Raw genomic sequence first — 17,027 nt, 5'->3', positions numbered from 1 at the left:
AACTTTTGAGTCCCACTGCGGTCAATTATACCTGTTTCCTTGGGTATTAAAGGTGTGCAAGTATACACATGAAAAGACTAGAAAATTCACTTCATGGGCAGAATCTCGTAAAATAACCTTTTCTTGTCTGGTTAACGAAAAAAGATACCCCTGATCTAAAATATGAATGGTTTTAAATAAAAAAAACTGTTACCTAAATGATTACCATGGCAACATGAAACAAAAATAAACATGGAGTTCATGCTGTCATAAATACACGTCGGAGAGCATTTGCATAGTAACTGGGATTAATTTAAATGGAATTTGGAAAAACTTTGAAATTTTAAAATGCAAATAGGTTACTACGGAAACACAGGGAAATATAAATGGATATCATGTTTTGTCTTTCTTACCCAAAATAATATTTCTCTTGATTACTCTATTTTTACACTGGATATTTGGTCTTTCTAACCCAAAATATCCCTTTGTTATAACATATTCTGTTGGTTACAGGATTTTAGGTAAAATCTTTGAAAAACTCGTAACTTTTACTCCTGAATGGTAACCATGGAAACATCTCACATTACAATGAGTATGATTTTTTTGGTGTGCTAACAAGAAAAACCCTTATTATCATTTTTTACATCAATCAATAGTTCTTTAATTGGAATTAGGGAAAAAGTAACATTTTCATTCCCAAAATAGTTACCATGGCAACTCGAGACATTAAGATAGGTCTTCTTTTTGTATTCTCTGACCCGAACTCCCAAACTAGGTAATTTTCATATCAATCAAAGTAACTTTTCATGGGATATTAGAAAAACTGAATTTTTCAGCCCCTAAAATGGTTACCATGGAAACATGGGGCAGTGAAATCGATATCGTATTTGGTCTTTTCGACCCAAAATACCCTTATGGTGAAATTTTCACGGAAATTGAACCTATTATTATTCGCCTTATTATTTCTATATAATAATTACATTAATTATAATTGTTGTTGTTATTATTAAAATTTCTCAAAAAAGCACTACATATACGTCACAATACGCTGTACAGAACACACAAAAGAATATGCAAAATTTAAAAAATATTGAATGCAAGTGGCAGGGATAGGAATACACGTTATGAGAAGTCCTGTGGTGGAGAAAGAGCACCGCAAAACAAAAACAAATCACTGATAATACAGATTAAAAAGATAGATTTTCAAACCGCGTTTAAAAGTTTCAACATTCCTTGCAGTACTTATCTCTACAGCTAACATATTCCACAAAGACGGCGCGCACACTGAAAAAAGCTCTCTGGCCGTTTGCCCTACTGGATTTACCACGAGGTGCAATTAGACGTAACTTTTACTGCACAACGGAGATCTCTGGTATGAACATCAGCTCTGTCAAATACACGCGTGCAAAGCCTCTAATTAATCTAAAAATAATTAACATAATCTTGAACTTAACACGTGCTTCAACAGGCAGCCAATGTAAATCAACTAATACAGATGTTATATTATCAAATTTGCGAGAACGGCTGACTAAACGTGCTGCGGTATTTTGAATAGATTGCAAATGTTTAAACTGATTATTGTCAATGGGATGTTACAAATTCTTGGATCAATGTCTCGATAGTGTCCTGATCCAGAGGTTTACAGATCTTGCAAATTCTGTGGTCATTTCTACAAAATTGGTTTATGGATCAGACATGGCCATTCCTGTATAAAATGGTGACCAGATTACGGACAGAGTTCGCAGGGGTGATATCCATGTCACCGATCATTAGGCAAGACAGTCCCGTTACATCAGACGTCAAGCGTGATGAGAAATATATCAATTTAAAGCCCCATTCTCTATATAAAGCTTGAATCTCTATATTGAACTAATGCCGCATCAGTGATTATCAAATATGTCAATTGCAAGCCCCTGTTCTCAATATAAAGCTTGTAAAGCTTGTATCTTTCTATGTTATGAACTAATGCCACCTTTTTGAGTATTAAAATATATCAGCTGAAAGCCCCATTCTCTATATAAAGCCAAATACTATCTATGTTCTATCAAACTGCTTTTGTGAGTATCCAAATATGTATGAAATAGGGGAACACAACTTGTGTAATAGGAATTTATTCAGTTTGGCAGAGTATACACTGCTGGCACTCAAGCCATGTCAATTTGCAAATTTTGTGAAATGTCAGATATTGTTTATCAAATGTCTGAACTACAAAAGGTCAGACGAGGCGCTGGATAGTTGCCTGCATAGAGGTAATTATAACAATCAATTAGCACAAGAAGCTACAAACGCCGATTCTTCGTATTCTATCAAATTATATACAGACTTTACAATCACCTTTGAACACAGCTTTTTAAAATGGTTAGATAATAGAAGATACATTTTGAAGTCTATTAAATGAGTTGTAAGAATTCATACCAGTAAAAGCAAGCAGTAAGTTTACTACCCGCAAGCTTATCTTGTTTTTGATTCGCAACAAAAAACACCATTATACATTAGAGCACAACACACAGTCATATTTCAATCTGCATAGAGTATTGGACGATTTAGTATATTTATCTTTATATCTAATCTGAAGTGAACACTGTATAATAGTCGTTTCAACGCTTCGTAGAAAAAAGAATGTCGCTGTTCATGTTCAGTAATAGAAAACATGCTGAGCTTTTTGCAATCTAATTCACGAGTTTCATGCTGACATGATAAATTTGGTAAAGTCGAATCAAAGTTGCACGCTTTTTTATGTACAGATGGTCATGTTGCTTGATTTTCATTTTTGACGTATCCCCCACTTCTGTCGCCACACTCGTCTGTACACCCGAGGTTGTCGTATTACATATCACCTCCCCCGCCTTCTTCTTGAATATTATGATTAGTTTTATATATATCTGTCCTATCAGCAGACCGGTCTGTTATGGTTAATATTAATGATGTGTTAAGAAAATGTGTTTAATATAATGTGTGATGAGAAGGACATTGCTTTCATTTGAGTCATCCGTGTGAATGTTGATGGTTACACGTTCACGATGCATTTTCCTACAGTTCTTTTGATATTTTTTCATATTGCAAGAACATCAGCTTTTTTGTCGAATGAAGGTAAGAAAGTTTACATTTTTCCCCTGATTGGCAATTTGTAATGCCATACCTTGCTGTATGACAAATGGGTTTAGACTGTCGGTACCCAATCAACGTTTTGCAACCATGTATCTTCGTCATCCAAAAGACCAGGACTTGTCATTAAAATACCTTTCAAGTCACGTGCCCTGGAGATTTTCGGAATGAATCTCAAAATCTATATATTCACCACGGCCAATGATTCAATTAAATCTATCTCCACTAAGAATATGTTATATGTTACCTATATCCGAGCCAAGGTATCTTTAAGACATCTGTAAAAACATTAGAAGATTTAAAAAGGAATGATCTGGACGATGCATGTCATACAACATCTTCCTGACAAAGCTCAAATTCATGAATATGCAATAAAACTGAACTGCATGCACGCCACATGTATCTAGACATTTTAAAATCTCATCAATTCGGTAAGACAATATAACAATAGAAAACGTTACCATGAGCAACGCACTTGTGAACTGGAAGTGTACCGAATATCAATTAGGAATAAGATACTCTTTGCCGTTGTTAAACGCACTGTTTATTCAAATTATGTTACGTTGTCAACATATTTATGATACCATAGGTAATGACCCCCTCAAGACATAGTGGGATGACCCACGAATAGGTGAAGATAGACGATTTTAACTACTGACTTTTGCTTTTGGGGTGATTACGCTATTAAAGTAATCAAAGGGTTTTGATTGTATTTTGATGTAGTATTTAGACCTTAGATTTCATGATTTCTGTACGAAAGCTCTTTTATTTTTAACTATTGACCTTTTTGCTGATAGAAGGGTTAAATCGATTAAATCAAGAAGAGGCGCGTGTATTTCACCCAAAAAACTTGATAATGAAGAACTTCGAATGTAGCCGGTGTCCGGTAAGGTCGATGTGAGTGGAAGTCTCTACAAAATCCGAACCATCGACGGAATCGTGTGATGAAATCGCATTCGAAGGAGACGCGAGGGAAGCTGGATGTTAACTGACATTATTTGAGCTTGGCTTCGTAAGATCCCGGCGTGTGAAGTGGTATTTCTTCGACCCAATTGAATGTCAAGTCTGCTGTACTTGAACGAAGCGTGGGTGCTCGCCGAAATCGAACACGTCTTTGGAGACATTGATTGCAGAGATCCGACGATTAAGGATGCTTGCACAGGTTTCTCAACGCTGATGCTTCACTTCTTAGAAGCTAGTGTAAGTACGATTCGATCGATACAAGTCACATGAAATTCGGACTCAATTTGAAAACGTTACGGCCATTCGCAGTTCTCTGAACTGGGCGTGTGGAATGCAACGACCCCCATAACTCAACGCCAACGGATAAACTGTCGACGGATCATCTTACAAGCATGATTAATCGACCATATAAGTGATTTTTCATTCGCAGAACTGATCAGTGCTTTGTTGTCGAGTTTAATTTCACGTTGGAAGGAACTCGGAGCATTGTCGACCAACGAATGTCCCAGTGGAATTCATACTCAGAGAATTAGCGAAAGGGACCTTTCAGTAATTACAGGGGGGTGGGCCGGGGGAATTTTGCGAACACCTGTACCGTAAAATGTGACTCTCCCCTATCCTCCTGTCTAAAATGTGCCCCCCCCCCCTGTTAGACATTCTAAAACTTGACCCACCCCTCAACCACTGCGGTATTCTCCCAAGGAATAACTAAAACAGTATCAGCTAATTTACATAACAATTGGTTCAATTGTTATGTTAGGGACAAATTACAGAGGGGAGGGCTGGTGTTTTTGGAGGGACAGTCGCAATTTATCACGCAAGAATTTTTGAAGAGATATGGTATTTCATACATTTTAGGGAGGGTCACCATATTTTGTGCAACTATAAGAAGGCAAGATGTAGCTGATTTAGTGCTTCATCCAAAAATATCAAATCATAATACATGGAGTCTATAATTAGGCAAATTATTGACAATTTATCCCCGCAAAATATGCTATATCTGTATTTTATATATGTTTGATAATGTATTTAAATGTACTTTTCTTGAATAGGGAAGTAAAATGTGCATTTGTGTACAAGAAATTGATTTCTGAATTTCATCTAAAAGTTGGTTCACTATCCATGGTGTCTTTGATGAAATTATGAATAGTTTTTCCCAATACAAAAATAGGTAAATTTTTGCATTTGTGTACTCTTGATTATTTATATCAATTTTCTTGATTAGACTAGAATGTACAAAATTAGATACAAAATTAGATAAATCTGTTCAAAATCAGTACAAAATTAGATAAATCTGTTCATTTATGTATGCTTGATTATTTAGATTATTGTTTTTGATTAAACTAGTGTGGTTACATGTCCATGGTTGTGCAAGAAATATGATTTTGGAATTTCACCAAAATGTCAATTCACTATGCATTGGGGTCTATGATGAAACTATGAATAATTTTTTTTCAGTACAAAATTAGATAAATCTGTGCATTTATGTATGCTTGATTATTTAGATTATTGTTCTTGATTAGACTAGAGTGGTTACTATGGTTGTGTAAGAAATTTGATTTTAGAATTTCACAAAATGTCAATTCACTATGCATGGCGGTCTATAAGTTGTACGTATTTTGTTGGTGATTTCCTATTCAGGAAATATCACATGGACAATCAAAGTTTTGGCCATAATACCAGCTTCTGTAAAAAGTGTCCCTCCCCCAAAGATAGGTTTATAAAAAATGACCCTCCCCCTTGAACTGTTTTCTATTTATTTATTTTTTTATTTATTCAGCTTTGACATAAAGTCAGGATGAGTCGCACAGGTGACTAACACCTATACAAAAGCAACCCTCCTCAAAAGCACACATTTAACAAGTTACACATACAAAATTAAAAACAGAAAAGACAAACGCAGAATAAACACTAAAAACTAAAAAGTGACCCTCCCCCCAATTCTCCCGGCCCACACCCCTGTAATTACTTTAGGCTCCCTAACGTTCGTGGGTTATAGCCGAGACATGTGTTGCTGACTCTTATGCCCATTTACACGCTACCGAGAGCTGTTTGCGGGACGACGACCTCATCGGTGAAAGCCGACGTCGGGACTCGCGTTTGTTTATGAACGTTTGAACTACGCCTGAAGTGACTCTTGGTAGGCGAAGATACACTCGTTTTCTCCAGCAACGTATACCTGCTATGGAATGCTAATGAGTCACTGTGTTGTCAACGTTACCACATAGGCGTTTGGACAATTAATGCAACGGACACTGTACTGTTTGTTTGATTGTTTGTTTGTTTGTTCGACAAGTTCAGAGCCTTTGCTCTGATTTGCCCGCCAAGTGAAAAGCAACGAGTGGCAACAGTTGAGCATTGTCACTATAAATGTTACTTGTTCTCGACGACACATGTTTTTTGTATCATTTTGCACTTCTGAATCAATGTCTTTTATTTTTATAACATTTAGACATATCAAGTGCTGAATCGATTTAGGGATAGTATGTTTTTGTTAACGATATTGTAATTTGATATTTTTGCTCGGTACCGGTACATTTGAATTTTATTGGATCGTTATTCATTATATTTTGTTTATTATTCTTTTATTTTACTTCAAGTGTCTGTGTCATTTGTCCAGTCCCTGCACTCATCTTGGTTTACCCCTACCTGCGACACAACTGCATTTTCCACGAATTCCGCGACCCAACTTACCCGAACGAATTCGGTGATTGCCCTTGTTGAGTGTGCTCCTAAAGAGCTAGCCCGTGAATAACACCGAAATAAAGCAAGGGTAACATTTACATGTAGCAAACATTGTCGGCAAGTGCTTTAAACAATTATGCAAGAATTTTGGTATTGCACAGTGTGCTCTGGGACGCAGTGTAATTTTAGAGACTGCTGAGGTTGATGCTCCCTGTTATATTAAATGCAGTAGTTGCGTTATATGCAAATGAAGCTGACACTCCGAATAACACTAAAAGTAAACTTTCAGCGATAATTTCTATATGCTGCTTGATAACAATATTCTGTGAAGTAATCAAGTGAATAAATAACAAATGTGCCATGGACAACACCTTCAGTATCGCTGAACCTCACGTTAAAGTATCTCGTTCTTCGCCTTGTCATATATCTCAGTCATGACAGTTCGCTTCGTACGTAAGTTACCTAATTAGTGGCATGGCAATCTCTCCAATCCCTAACAAAGAAGAGCCACAGTATAATTGACATTTTCCTGATGCCTCACTGAAGCCAGCATTGAGCCTGCATGCTTACATCAACAACAGGATCGAAGCAGTGGAAATTGCCTACGCACGAGCCAATATGTTGGAGGGTAGCAATGGAAATAGTTGCAATTTGTGAGAATGTTCATTCTTCTTGAACTGTAAAGGTATATCCATTGCTGTTACGTGAAAAGTTCGATCAAGTTAGTACGAAAAGTGAGACCAGGTTTTCGCTAAATTATTCAGTACCTTCTCGGGCACTTTGACATGTCCTAGACAAAAGCCTGTTTGTTTTGAAGTGAGACTCAAGCTAGCTTTGAGTTACCTGTACCCAACTATACAAGTAATAATTTTATAACTTTGACTATAGGTTTAGCAGATAGTTTAAAATCTTCGAGTAATCAGCATATAACCACTTTCGTGCTAGAATTCCAAAGTATATGAGAAAAGATTTAATTTATGGAACAGTTTTTTGATGATTATATATTCATTTATCTATTTATTTATTTAACAATATGTTTTATTTATCTCATAGAACCTCGATGTTTCATCGCTCCCGCAGGGAGACGAATGTGCCATCAATCTACTGAAAACGAAGAGCATTGTCACAAAGCAGACTGTTGCTGGGACAAGCACGACAGTATGTGTTATTTGAAGAAAGATCGAGGCAAGTACCAAAAATTTTGTACAGAACGTATTTGCAGCTCAGCATGCTAATTGCCATTAATTCGATTTTACGGTAATTCATGAGTTGGTTGACCGAGTTAATATTAGCAGTATTATGTTTAAATTGCCGACTTTGGAGCAACGTCGCCCTTATCTAGACATGATGTTTTTACACAAGTATGCAACTGGGTTTTATAATTTACCGGTTGTTTTTGTCAAAACTATGCTTCAGAGCACCTGGCAAAATTTTCCCATCTGTCCTACATTCAGACCACCTCGTAGCCGTATCAATGTTTTTAAATTTTCTCCACTCAACAGATGTATGAGTGCTTTTAATGAATTGGTTCGTAATAATCTTAATATTGATATTTTTAGTGATTCATTTAAGTCTGAAATTACACATGTTATATTTTGATGGCTGTTCTTGTTGATTTGTTTACTTTGTTTTAGTATCTGTGTGTAGCCTACACATGATTTTATTTTGTGATAACTTTTTTTGGTGCTGGCTTGTTCAGAGTATGTTTTAATTATTTTCTTTTAAGCTTTTGAGGAACAAGTAAATGTGATTTGATCCCGTAGAATTTCCGAAAAAATAGATAAACAAATAAGCAGTTACGTCTGAATGAGTCTTTAGTACTCGTTTGCTCTTCAAGCAAGATAACGTCTGTGGTCCCTTTTGTTGAGAATGTTGAGAACTCAAACTTTCAGATTGTAAGCGAACATGGACATCGACATGTAACTTTACGCCCTTTGAAAGCCTTTGAATAGTTGTTTGTATTTTTCGCTCCTGCACATCCTTACGTCACAGATAGATACACTCTATGTGCATGACTTGATCTGGTGCTGATTTTTACCGTTAATGTAAAGTGTTGTTCAGGAAATTTGTGAGTCTGTGACAGTTTGCGCTGTTCAGGAATTTGATTGTGACAACAAATACTGGCCATCTATTTTAAGAGCTAACATCTACATTATTCACCCTTCATCTACGTGATATAGAACTTGAAACGTAAATTTATCTGTCTTTATAAACGTTTCCCGCAACAACAACCTAGCAATGATAAATTATGATTAATTCATTTACATGGCCATTTTCTCACTACTCTATAGGCCCCCACAGTAGCGTTGAGCTCATTTTGTCCCTATTTTAAAACATTCAGCAGTACGAATCCTCTTGACAAGTGTTCGATCAATGTCACCTTGACTACTGACGACTTTGACGTGTGGGTAAGGCAATGGAAATTTTTATTCAAAGCCCAATCACACAGCGATATAATTACGCCAGGTGTTAAGTTCCATGAATATTCATCAAATGGAGAGAAGTATAAAAGAAAGAAGAAGTACCAAGACATGTGTCATTCCTCGCACAGACCGGGCCCTGTGCAACGCAGTCTTGGCAGATTCACGATGGCTTCCACCTCTACACCCACTACCGCTACCATCTCCACTGAAACAACTTCAGTGGCTCATCCCCACGCTGTTGCTCAGACGGTTTCTGCGACTAATGATACTACAATGACTTCGAAATTTCGTGGAAGCTCATCGCCAAGAATGGCCAGCCCATCGCAGTCACTCGCACAGTACTCGCCAGCGTTGCTCAACAACCGACTGAAGGAGTGGCGGGAACCCGCAGTGCCGCGACCAACGCCCAGTCTACACCAAAAACAATGGGGCACAATGAGGTATGTTGAGCAGATTCGTTTGTGCCATTCCCATTGTGTACGTAACACATTTCCGTTTTCAATGGAAAAGTACGAATTCAAGCCCACTGCGTATGTAGCTGATCATTTTATTCTGAATGTATTTTTCACCTTTGCTGGCTAGTACTTTGGTAGTTTGATATTTTGTACTGTGTGTGCACGTTCAGTTTTGTGGAGGGCCGTGGTTCAGTCTACCAAATCGATAGTTTCACCGTTTCCATTTCTCGTGTTGATACCTTGCAAGTTACGTGTGATGCAGGGCGTTTGAATTCGTTGTAAGTGTGCAACACTGGAGCTCTTTCTGGGGAAATATGAGATACACATGGTATGCTGCTGTCGCTTGTATTATTTTTCGAGGCAAACGAATTTGTTTTTCATCACTTTGTTTCATGTTTTCGCTTCCCTCCGTGCTACTGTCCCGTATTTTATGTAGCCCTCCTAGGGGTTTTAGAGGAGTATTTAGCACAACGTTAACAGTGACAAGAAGTTCTTAGATAGGGCCTCCATGTATTCAGCACCAAGTATTTGTGTACACATTCACGTATACGCGAGTCAAGGCATTACGTTGTTACCCACACGGGATACAGTGTATTATGTATACGAGAGTCAAGGCGTTACGTTGTGTTGCCCATACGGGGCTTATGAGAATTACGTATACGCGAGTCAAGGCGTTACGTTGTTGCCCATGTGGGGCTTATGAGAATTACGTATACGCGAGTCAAGGCGTTACGTTGTGTTGCCCATGTGGGGCTTATGAGAATTACGTATACGCGAGTCAAGGCGTTACGTTGTGTTGCCCATGTGGGGCTTATGAGAATTACGTATACGTGAGTCAAGGCGTTACGTTGTGTTGCCCCTGTGTGGGGCTTATGAGAATTACATATGCGCGAGTCAAGGCGTTACGTTGTTGCCCATGCGGGGCTTATGAGAATTACGTATACGCGAGTCAAGGCGTTACGTTGTGTTGCCCATGTGGGGCTTATGAAAATTACATATACGCGAGTCAAGGCGTTACGTTGTGTTGCCCATGTGGGGCTCATGAGAATTACGTATACGCGAGTCAAGGCGTTGTTGTGTTGCCCATGTGGGGCTTATGAGAACTACGTATACGCGAGTCAAGGCGTTATGTTGTGTTGCCCATGAGGGGGAATATTAGTAGTATGTATAAGGGCGTCGAGGCATTACATTATGTTGCCCATGTGGAGCGTACGAGTATCATATACACGCGATTTGAGTTGAGTTGCTACACAGTTGCCCATGCGGGGGCTTATGAGAATTAATCATATGCAATTTCAGTTATTACGTGTGTTGTTCTGGTGGGAGTATGCAATATTTTGTATACACAATGAAATGTGTGACGATGTGATGTCTATGACGGACACTGTCACTTGTTCGCTCGTTTCTGCTCTTCACCTGCGCGGCCCGTGGTCATATGCGAGTACGGGTATCGTATATGAGTGCGGGTGCGTGGGTGGATGAGGGGTCGTGGTGAGCAGGTGATTGTGTAAGCGACACTGTTAATTACAGAAAACGGATTGGCTACACTAGAGGTAGTAATACGGTGTTTCATTGCATTACAGATGCAAAAACAATTGGCAGAGTTACATAAGAAGTTTGACATGCTCGAGAAGTCGGCTGGCAATGCATCGATTAAAGAGGAGGCTCTGTAAAATGTGATCGAAATGGCCAACAACGCATCGTGGAATTCCAGACCACAGCTACTCAATGCACTCAGAATATTGGTGGACAGAGTAACCAACATGGCGCACCCGAAGTTGTCCAGATGGCAATATAGTTGAAGCCTACGTATATACGAATATGATAAAATGAATTCAAGAGACATTATTTCAGGTGCCGCCAACTGGTAAATTTCATGAATTTCTCAAAATCATCACAAAACATGTTTTGAAGGCTGATATACTGATTTTTCTTATTTTTGACCTTGACCCAAAATTTGGAGGGGAAAGTAGAGCTGTTCGTTACTGCCCTCCCACTGGCATACACGGAAAATATGCCCTCCCACTGAATTTTGATTCCCACTGCCCTCCGGTATCTACAGTCTGCCCGCTCCCCACTCCCCACAACAATTCAAGCTCCCCGCTGCCCTCTCCCCACTACTAAAATTCCCCATTGCCAACTATATGCCGACTAGGCAACCTAGATTAACACAAAACCATGCCAGTAGTTAGCAGTATACTTGGAACATTGCTCCCCTCTAAGTTAGGCGCTTAATTTCTGCTCAAGTTCTATCAACCGCGCCGCTTTCCCCTCCCTCTACGTATTTTCTGGGGCCCACTGTCAAAAATTTTCTCCCCGCCCGCTGAAAGTAATGAAATTTCTTCCCCGACCACAGTAAATATCGATATTTTCTCCCCGCCCGCTGATTAGTTTTGTAATTTGCCCGCCCGCTGAAGAACTTCGCACGAACACCTTTTTGCACGAACAGCTTAGTTGGCGGCACCTGATTATTTGCATACATATATGTTATGTGTTCCTGTTATGTTGCGACACTGTACTCCTAGACGGAGAAGGCGATCATCAAAGCCCTTTGCCATTATGGCTGCCTGCCTTGCAGGTCCTGTCTGGGGGTGCCCTCTTCAGAAATGTACATTTCTCTTCAGAGTATTACCCATCATTGGGACTTTGAACACCAAGTCAATACAGACATCAAGGCCTGCAAAACTTTATCTTGGATGTCCTTAGAGGGCACCCCCAGACATGGTCCTGCCCTTACTCGAGTGTATCCACGATAGCTCAAGGGACGATAATGGCCTCCCCTGCACATCCAGCTTTTATAAATCCTAAGACCTTTATAGTGGGGAAATTCACAACCATCTTGATGTTTGGAAAATTGTCACAGACCCACTTGACAACAAAAATTAATCATGGAATGGATTACCATTGGTGTCAGTATTTCTCCGTATAGGCCTATAAGGCATTTCTAGGGAGGTCGAGTTTAAAGATTTTGTGTACGACCATAAGTCCCGCCAATACTATTAGGGTCTTCAACAATCACCCCTCTTGTCAACAGTTTGGAGAGTTTTATATCCTCTACACCGGAAAGTAAATTAGAATCCGGGGCGATTTCTGTATGGGGAAAAGTGGGTATTGACCCCCCTCCAAAATTAGTGATGTCCATCACAATTGAACCAAAGAAGCCTAGATTGTGCATTATTGATATGCGTTATATGAATCTTTGGATTAGGAACGTAAATTTTAAGTTAGATCACTTTGTGGAAGTCTGTCGATATCTTGATCAGGGGGATTTACAAGTCAAGTGTGATGATAAAAGTGGTTACGACCACGTGAAAATGTCTAAACGCGACAGGGGCTTTCTGGGGTTTCATTGGGCTGGGTGTGGTATGTGTGTAATTCGTTGCCTTTTGGTTTAAAACTTTCAGCATACGTGTATCACACAATTGGGTATTGTATCACCAGCGATGCTAGATCCCTTGGCGTCCCATGTATACAATATATTGATGACGGACATGGTGGCCAACTGCGACATTAAAAAACTAGCAAGCCCGTTGTTTAGTCGTCAAGAATGGGCAGAGTTTGCTGCTTTCATACTAGCCAAATTATGTATTGACGCTGGATATTTTATTGCTCGCGAGGAAAGTATTCTAATCCCCGTAACATCCATTGTGATGCTCTGTTTTACAGCAGATACGGTTACTAGGTCATTTCCAAAAACAAAATATATGAAACAATGTGATTTAGCAGGCATGTTGTGTTGGCTTCTAGAGTATCATATCAGGTTACGTATCCATACGGACTCTAGCTCTTTCAGATGGGCGACCCTTAGCATAAGGTCGCGACGATGTTGAAGTGATTGGTGACATGTGAGAAAATACTTGGCAACAGGAGCATATCGTAGTCAAGGAACCCGAAGCACTATATTGGACCCTGCTCGCTTAAAAGAACATGACAAAGAACGCCAGAGTAGGTGCAATTTAAACCCAATGACACTCACACACAAACACAAGACAAACACATTTTCATAACAGACACATGACCAAAAAAAATCCACCTCGTGGAGCGATTGCAGAAACTCCTGTCTTTTCCCCCTAGGCACTCTCAGTTGGATCTGTGGTTGTTCCTATGACCGTGAATGCACCACTGTCGAATGTGTAACACAAAACTCGTGAAGCCGGATGAGAGACGGCAGAACCCGCTCAGAGAAAATTACCACCAAACATTTGAAGATATCCATCAACGTATGCATCAACTGTTGGGAGAGAAATCCGCACACGAGAGACAAAAAGATTGGCTTGTTCAGCAGCTCGAGAAATTTCTAGCTTCACTACCTGTCCCAATAGATTTAACAATGGCGAACTCAGAAGGCATTGTATGGTTTTTATTTAAAGATACGGACACAAAAACCCATGTTCACACTGATACGTGTCAGTATTTGGGGCATTCCAGTGTGTCTCCCTGCCAGTGTCCAAAACGTTTAAAAAACTGCTACGCTAATAAATATGGTATCCAAATTAAAAACATTTTATCGCATTGTATACAAGGAACGCTCTATTTCAAGACAAAACCCAGTAGAAGCATACATTGTGGTCAGATACATGGAAAAAAAATTGTCTGAGGGGCAGTAAAAGCACATGTAACCCAAACAAGCCCCTCTACTCTTTATACAAATGAAATTTTTATTTCATCATATCATGCAGAAGATTGGTGTCGCAAAGTCCCCAACACATACATTCTGGCAAGGGATCCAGCATTTTTTAAGGTGATTTACTTCTCGGGTGATAGGGCTGGGGATTTGGGAAATGTAGAAACACAAGAGATATAGTTTTCCAGCCAACCGGTTTTTTGTTTAATCACACTTTTGGGAAAAGACTGAGGGGAGGCTCATCTAATTTGTTGGCGATTAAAAGATGTGAAGACAAGTTTTTATGTCCGGTGAACAGCGTAGAACATTTTTTTAGCAAAGGATTTAGGTATGGATCTGAGGAGAGGGCATCTCTTCCGACCGACAACCTCAAGTGGAGACATTGAACAACGCCCTCTAGCATCACAAGTTTCTTATCAGCGCCTAAAACTACCTCAAAGAATTAGACCTGGATACTCCTCACAGTTGTAGAAGCGCATGCGCTGTTACATTAGCCATGGCAGATACGGATATCAGAAGCCTGGTGCGTCACCTTGGTTGGCGGTCGGAAGAGATGGTCAATTATTATACACAATTGTCAAATATGTCAGTCAGGACCCAGCACACAAGTTTGTTGAAGCTGTGAATGAAAATCTAGACAACTTGCAAAGTTATGAACGAGTTTTACGATAGCCTTTGAGCCATAGTATGTGCATATGTGAAGTGTCGATTAATAACCGCTGTATAAATATTAAAGAAAGAAGATAAAACAATCTGGCATAGTTTATCTTGATGTCCTGTTTTGATAGGAAAACTGATTTCATGAATAACTGATGGTTGTAGCATGCATGTATGAGTGGGGGTTTGGATGAGGAAGAGGAGAGTTATAGGCAAGGGTTTATAGGAATAGGGGTTAAGTAATGAGAGGGATATATAATTATATATATGTTTAATGTGTGAAATGGACGACCGGAACAATACCCGCATATCCCAATCCTTAACAATAGGCTATATTCATGAGCGGAGTGATTGGGCTTTAAATAATATAATATTTAAAGCCCAATCACTCCGCTCATGAATATAGCCTATTGTTAAGGATGGGGGGATGCAGGTATTGTGGAGGCTACATCCATGCAAAAGATTAAACCATCTTAAGGGTGGGTAGGTGGGCAGCACATCTTTATCTCTTGCTTGTACCTTCTTTACTGCTCTGTCGTCGTATACGTTATTATACCATTCCTGCAGCAGCCTGGCCCTTATCTGTGCGAGGAATGACACATGTCTTGGTACTTCTTCCTTTTATACTTCTCTCCATTTGATGAATATTCATGGAACTTAACACCTGGCGTAATTATATCGCTGTGTAATTGGGCTTTGAATAATATAAGATTTACGGGTGAAAATAGCGCCCTCAGTGGTGCTTATTTGCCAAAATTCAAACTGATTGCTATGATTTCCATGGGCTCTATAACTCTTTATATTACAACAGAATGCTACAGCTATCATCCACAACAGTCTGCATTTTGATTCAGGCAGGCTTTCATTTTTACGGGAAATTACAGGACCGTGGGCGCACAATAGGGGGATAATTGATGACGCAGCCATTTCCATACTCTGGGCGGGAGTTTTGAATTCTCATGTAACATTGCTTTGACCGTATAATAAAGTAGAATAATCGTGATTGGCACTTTCCGTGACATATGCAAAGAGGGGTCAAATTGTCGTAGAGGGAACACACTTTGAAACAAATGCGTTCTCCGACATAAAAGGGACATTTTTTCAATTTATTTTCGACTAAAGTTTTGTCCTATATATTCACAGACTTCATAAGCAAGATTCAATGATAATGAAAGCCAGAAACATGACAAAATCATGTTCGATCAAAAGTGTGGCTTATTTATATTTGCATAGATTTAAAATAACCCGGGTTTTATTGGGAAAGTTCCTGTTTAAAATTATAGTTCAAACCAAACAAGCATCCCTGCAGGTATCAAAACGTAAAGGTCCGCACTATTTTTCACTCGAACTATCTTCGACTGTAACGAACCCGAAAGGGAATTAGGGGTGTCGTTCCATAAATTACGACTGAATCGCTTTAATACTTTTTCTTGCTGTCACTTTTTTGTAAATCGCGTGGCCAACTCAAAGAATAAATTTCCTAGGGCATCCAGGTCTATTAATTCAACGTTTGCATTTAACCGAGCAATAACAATGGTATTTGAACACCTTTTATAGTTCTTTGATCCTCAGAACACTTGTATGTATGAAAGTTACGTTACCTAATTTCACAACCAACGTGAGTTCCATTCTTTAACTATCCAAAGGAATGGTTAAGACTTATGAACAGAATTAAGAGATCTCAGAATTCTTATATTAAGACTATTTATGCTTGTACATATATTGACTCACTACAGTGCAGGCACTGGCGAACTATTTTATACTGAAGTTTTTTTTTCTGTATAGATGATTTTTTGTGTGTATCTGTTATTTTTCTTTATTTTATGGTATTTTTCTATGGGCCTAGAGCCTGATTCAAATAAATAAATAAATAAATAATAAAATTATGTGTCGCATATTTTCCCTTACAGCAAAAGAGGGAATTAAAGAGAATTCACAATATTTTTTACCACAGGTGGCGTTAACATAGCAACAACCGCCTACACGGAAACATTCTTTTGCTCAAACACCTGGGCAATGACAGATGCCAGAACTCCAAAAAACACAAACATGTCTCTCCTACACGGATCGTCATCTCTATGCAGCGTTGCATTGGGTAGCATGCCTTACTTTGCAACAAGACTTAATGTTGGTTTC

General features: G+C 39.0%; 1 long non-coding RNA gene across 1 annotated transcript; it reads left to right on the top strand.

Moving 5' to 3' along the window:
• The first annotated feature begins 9,162 nt into the window (after window positions 1-9,162).
• On the top strand, window positions 9,163-12,933 carry LOC139137650 (uncharacterized). Its single transcript, XR_011553432.1, has 2 exons — window positions 9,163-9,595; window positions 11,194-12,933. It is a non-coding gene; the product is annotated as an uncharacterized lncRNA (long non-coding RNA).
• The last annotated feature ends 4,094 nt before the right edge of the window (window positions 12,934-17,027 follow it).

This window comes from Ptychodera flava, chromosome 7 (assembly GCF_041260155.1).
Source record: "Ptychodera flava strain L36383 chromosome 7, AS_Pfla_20210202, whole genome shotgun sequence".
Lineage (NCBI taxonomy): Eukaryota > Metazoa > Hemichordata > Enteropneusta > Ptychoderidae > Ptychodera > Ptychodera flava.
This window is presented reverse-complemented; position numbering and strand designations above follow the sequence as displayed.